Raw genomic sequence first — 5,986 nt, forward strand, 5'->3', positions numbered from 1 at the left:
GTTACAATAATCCAGTAAAAGCCTCGTTATAACAATGGCAAATTATAATACCATTAATAATGCCAATCATTCAAAAGCCAAATTATACAATTTAGGTGGCCCCTCTGTGTGCTAGAATGGATGGTTTGATGATTTACTTTATTTCTGCAATCTTATAAATTTCCATTTCACTTCAGTCAGAATAACAAGCCCTTATATCCAACTGCAATTTTAACGACTTCCATTCGCATTAACACATTAATTTATTTATTGTCCTACAGGTGAAGCATTCAAACTCTCTCTTTGTTCTTCTTGTGTGTGGCAATTATTCTGTCCATGATGTTTCTTCCTGTCCTTGTAATATATTATGTCTATCTTTTGTCAGTTGTTGCTGTTCTCCCTAATAGACATTATTTTCAGCTCTCCTACCCCACTTTCTCCTTTCCCCTTGATGATCAGGCCAGGTGAAGGCAGACACACACACACACACACACACATACACACACACAGAGTTATGCCTCTCCCTGCCACTTTCTTTCTCCCGTGCATACAGACAGCATGTACACTCTTCCATCTTTCCCTCTCTTTCATGTGCAAGCATTGATATTATATGGAGTGCATTCTGCTAGCCCTTATTTGGGTGGGCGGCATTGCAACCTGGTTCTGTTCCCCCATCACAATCTCCTCCACTACACCTCAACAATCAGGACAGCCAAGTAAACACACAGACCAAAAATACATACAGTGGTACCTCGGGTTAAGTACTTAATTCGTTCTGGAGGTCCGTTCTTAACCTGAAACTGTTCTTAACCTGAAGCACCACTTTAGCTAATGGTGCCTCCTGCTGCCGCCGCACCGCCAGAGCACGATTTCTGTTCTCATCCTGAAGCAAAGTTCTTAACCCAAGGTACTATTTCTGGGTTAGCAGAGTCTATAACCTGAAGTGTATGTAACCCGAGGTACCACTGTACTTCTCTCTCTCTCTCTCTCTCTCTCTCTCTCTCTCTCTCTCTCTCTCTCTCTCACACACACACACACACACACACCCTCCATTTCTCTCTCTTGCACACATTCAAGCGACACCATACTGTCCTTCCAGTTCAACATTTTTGACGTCCTCCTTTTCCTTATCCTCCTTTTGTTTTGGTCAAGATAAAAGTTAGCCTGCAAAACATAAAGCTGTGGGCTCTCACCTGGTGTGTAGGTAAACAGAGTGTTTTGGTCTTAGATGGGACTCTGATCAGAATCAATAAGCCACTGTCTGTGTTTGTGTGTTCTTGAACACAAGCTCAGATCCTCCCAGGCCTGTCCTTTTGGTGACTCCCACAGAACAAAAGCAATGAAGATTATACAAAAACTCACACTCTTTCAACCTCATCCTCGGTGTTACACCACGAATGAAACTCACATCCCCTTACTATTTATGTATATGAAAACAGCAGCTAGGATATCATATGCACAGAAATGGAAAGAAGAGAAGGTTCCAATGAAGGAGGAGTGGCTTCAATGGACTATGCAGAAATGGCATAGATGGAGAGATGTGATGAAAATGAGAAACGAAAATTGACAGATCCATGAAAAGCAGACCACTGCCTCCACCAAGCACAATTCATTGCCTGCTAGTTCCAAAACACTGGCAGGTTTTGTGCCAAAAAAATTAGTTGCAGAAACCATTCCTTTCATTCTACATCCTGAATACAGTTGTCGCTTCAGCTCCTTTCCACAATGATTTGTTTTAGAAAGAGAAAATGCCTCTGTGCGAAACCACATCACACAACAACTGCACAAAGGAGTGAGAAGTTTTCAAGGGCCCATGGGTGTGTGTGTGTGTGTGTGTAATGTCCAATGCACTCATGTGTTTCAAACAATGTTCTTCAAGGAAATAAGAATTCTATATGTTGTATACAACTCACTTCTACTCAGAGTAGACCCACTCAAATTAACAGACCTAAGTTTGTCATGTTTCTTACTTCCAGTGGCTCTGAGCAGGACTAGCATTGGACACATCCCGTAATATTTTAATAATGTTAAAAACAAAGTCAATGGCCGGGAAATTTATGGAAGCTCGTCTCCATCATGGTTGTTCTGGAAAGAGAGAGGCATGATAGGCAAGGAATGTCTGCACACCAGGCATTCTCTAATTAGGATGTTTCAACCTTGGTACCCGAAGTGATGCCCTCCAGATGTTGCTGGAGTTCAGTCCCCATCAGCTCCAGTCAGTAGAGTCAATGGTTGGGGATGATGAGAACTTGAACATTTGAAGGGCACTGTAGTGGCTACTGTTTTTAGCTGCTAGTTTCAAAAGCTAGTGATGGGCGGCCTGCCCCTTGGGTGCCAAGTTGTAAGTAAGCCCATAAAAGTTACTAGCCTGAATCAATCAACCACTAGGAGTCTAGAGGAGTGAAGAGTTGTGTCCCTCCTGGAGCAGCCCACTCGTTCACTTGCATGGAACCCCATGCACTCCCCTAAAAGCCAACCCTTCTCACCTACATCTACTTAAATACACCAATCCCAGATCATTACACTGTGCTGTTAACTGCACAGTTGCAGGGGTCAGTTGAAAAGTTGGCAGCCCTTCCAAAAAACAAGAGCCATTTGTTTCAGAGACTAACCATTCCTGTTGCCCCTCCTTTGATCTTTAGAAAGGGATTGTTGTACCTGTGTTAATGTTTAATGGATCTTTGTACACTGCTCCAGGTCAGCCCTTCATAAGCATTCTGGCTAAATATCCGGAACAAACCTGGTGCGAGAGTTGCAATTCACAGCATGAACAAGCTTTTGTCACTCGGGTTATGGATCCTGCTTGCCTTTGCAATGGGTAGGTTTCTAAACAGGCATCACCAGCAACTTCAGAGTCCTTAGCTGACCATATTCTTTATGCTTGTACTTGTCTGGAAGGTATGATTCCTGTTTTTAACTGATGGGGTTGTTTTGGGTTGAGCCGCTCAACACTCAACATACAACTTGCTGGAGACTGGAAAGCAGAGGTGAGTAGTTCTAATATATGCAAGGAACCGAGCTCATCCTGGACCCACAAGCCAGCTTTAGTTTTTGCTGATCACCCCATAGAAAGGAACTATCTACTTTGCGAAAGCACACCAAGAGCATAGCAGTTTCCAGAGGGCGTGCTATGTTAGCCTGTTGCAACAAAAACAGGCTTGTGGCACCTTCATGACATATTGACTTATTTTGGCACCAGGTTCTGCAGAACTGTGTCCACTCAATCAGATGGATGGAAAATTATTATCTGCACGGGAGGAAAATAATGTTAGCAATAAGGTCAGAGGGAAATTTTAAAAAAATGCAGTTCAGTATAATTGTATTAAAGTCTCAGTTTAATCAAAGGTGGGTTGCAGCAGCACTTCCACCATAAAATATATATTGGATAGAATATTGGTCTTCAAATGCATGTTTGCATTCAAGGTTGGTCCTGGGAGGTGCTATTTTTCTAGAAAAAGAGGTGCTGGAGCTCACCAGTAACTTCTCCCTTATTTTCTGAGAAGTGCTGGAGCTGAGCTCTGACTGGAAAAATAATAATCTTGTCCTGGGCAAGAAAAGGTCAAAAACTGCTTAGAAAGGTGATACTATGCTTGATCAGCCAATGGACCTATTTCCTATAAGGCAGCTTACTAGACTCCTTTCAAACTAAATGAGGAATTGTTGGGCTTTGCTGGATTAGGGGACCCCAGAGTTGGGCACCCTGTGACCCTCCACATGACTCCCATCAGCCTCAGCCAGCAGGGCCAGTGATCATGCATGATGGGAGTTTGAGATCAGCAGCATCTTAAGGGCCGCAAGGTCTCAATTCCTGGGGTAGAAAGCTTCTGTCGGACAAGGCACTGATCCTAACTTTCTTTTATACCAAAGACTAAAATCAAAGTGTCTGGGACAGTAGACCTGCTTCAGGAGAGTTAACTGTCCAAGCTGCCCTTCAGGCTACAGATCCTTTGGCCCACTGGCCCACCAAGTTTCCCAGTTTGTCATGCGAGACCATTTTTGTGAAAAACACACCCATCTGTCTGTCAGGTGGTGTCACTCCATTGGGCGAGGGTTGATGGGGGTAGTCAATTCTTGCAGAAAGCAGGACTGAAAGTAGGAGATTTAGGTGTAGTAAGTTCCACGGTGCCACTGCTGTCTAACTTTGAGGTTGTCCATCCACTGCACTCTCTGACCACTCACCTGTAAATCTCCTGGTGTCATGATGACATGGGTGGTCCCACCACCTGTAAAAGTTGGCCCATGGAGGTGGTGTTGGAGATAAAGAACTGACCCACCCTTTGCTTTAAGAGCTGCAGGCAATGAAGAAATCAGAAACTGTTCAAAGCATGTCTGCACATTTTCAAATGATACCCACACATTATGACCGCTGTTGATTACAGTTTCATTTGTAAACTGATGGGTCATCAGGCAAACTTATGCCATGCTGTTTCCCAACTCTGTATTTATCTACCCCTGATGGCTCAGTTGGTAGAGCATGAGACTCTTAATCTCGGGGTTGTGGGTTCAAGCCCCACACTGGGCAAAAGATTCCTGCATTGCAGGGGGTTGGACTAGATGATCCTCGTGGTCCCTTCCAATTGTATGATTCTACCCTCCTCTCCAGTCAACAGCCTCAAATGCTACACCTGTTTGTTTGAACTTAAGAATGGGACCTGTCCTTCACCAAAGCCTCCCTGTATAGCGCAATCTAGGGAGTCCTGCTTCCGGCAGAAGCTCTTTACAGGTAAGGTGTGTGATTCTTGGTCCTAATAGGGCTTGCTTTGGGTCTGTGTATCTATTTATTTCTACTGCTCAGAAAGGAATTCTTAAAAGGATAGTGAATAAATGTGCCCCTTGGCATGCACACCCTCAATACCAAGGATGGGGAATCTGTTGTCCTCCAGACATTGTTGGACTCCAACTCCCATCACCCCCAGCCAGCATGGCCAGTGCTCAGGCATGATGGAAGATGTAGTCCAGAAGCATCTGGGCAGCAACAGGTTCCCATTCCTGCTGCAGAGACTAGAGTGGGCCAGTATTTTTTAGTCATGCCCACAACAGGTCTTCTACTTTCAACAACCACTGCTGCCCATGGTTGCCATGAGAACGTAAGAAGATCCTGCTGGATCAGGCCATTGGCTCATCTTGCTTGGCCAAGCAGATGCCTGTAGGAAACCCACAAGCAGGACCTCAGCAGAAGAGCACTCTGCCCTACATGGTTCCCAAGAATCGACATTCAGAAGAGAAGCATGGTTGTCTCCAACCTTGGCAAAGCCATCAGGGATAGTAGCCACTGATAGCCTTCCCTTCCATGAATTTGTCCAGTTCTCTGTTAAAGCCATCCAAGTTGGTGACCATCACTGCCTCCTGTGGGACATTGTTCCACAGTTCACCTATGCGCTGTGTGGAGAAGTGCATTATTTTATCTGTCCTGTATCTTCCGGCTTCATTAGATGTCCATGAATTCTAATGTAATGAGAGAGGGAGACGAGAGGCTGCCATGGTGAGTCAGGTGCGATGGTAGGTGAGGCCTGGGGCCTGGGCAAGGGCACAAAGCTCTCTGAGGCGGACTGACCAACGGAGGGATGGAGGCCGGTGGGCAGGCAGGTGAGTGAGTAGGTGCCAATCTGGCACCCGTCAGCCAGGCAGCCAAGCCACTTGCTTGTGTGTCTGGCTAGGCAGTGCTGTGCTCCTGTGGGTGCACATGCAGCCACCCCACCTCTCCCAGCCAACTTTGCTCTCTGAGCCTGGAGAGCCAAAGGGAAAGAAATTGACCCCCCCCCCCCCAGGTTCAGGGGCAGTTTACCTCTGATTTTTGAGGGTGCTGAATTTTGTCATTTACCTTGGGTGGCAAAATGTATTAGGCTGGTCCTGTCCCAGATGTTCAGTTGGACATATAAGCAGGCAAATAATAGGAACTAGATAGGAAGTCTGCCTTCTTACAGGGGGCTCACTGATTTTTCTCTTCCTTTCCAGAATCTGTTCTCCTTTACACTACAGCAGGCTGTGCCTATGACTGCAGGGATGT

General features: G+C 45.5%; 1 non-coding gene across 1 annotated transcript; it reads left to right on the top strand.

Annotated features, from left to right (window-relative positions):
- Positions 1-4,428: 4,428 nt before the first annotated feature.
- Positions 4,429-4,501, top strand: TRNAK-CUU (transfer RNA lysine (anticodon CUU)). Its single transcript has one exon. It is a non-coding gene; the product is annotated as a tRNA-Lys (tRNA).
- The last annotated feature ends 1,485 nt before the right edge of the window (positions 4,502-5,986 follow it).

The sequence above is a fragment of the Podarcis raffonei genome, chromosome 15, assembly GCF_027172205.1.
Source record: "Podarcis raffonei isolate rPodRaf1 chromosome 15, rPodRaf1.pri, whole genome shotgun sequence".
Lineage (NCBI taxonomy): Eukaryota > Metazoa > Chordata > Lepidosauria > Squamata > Lacertidae > Podarcis > Podarcis raffonei.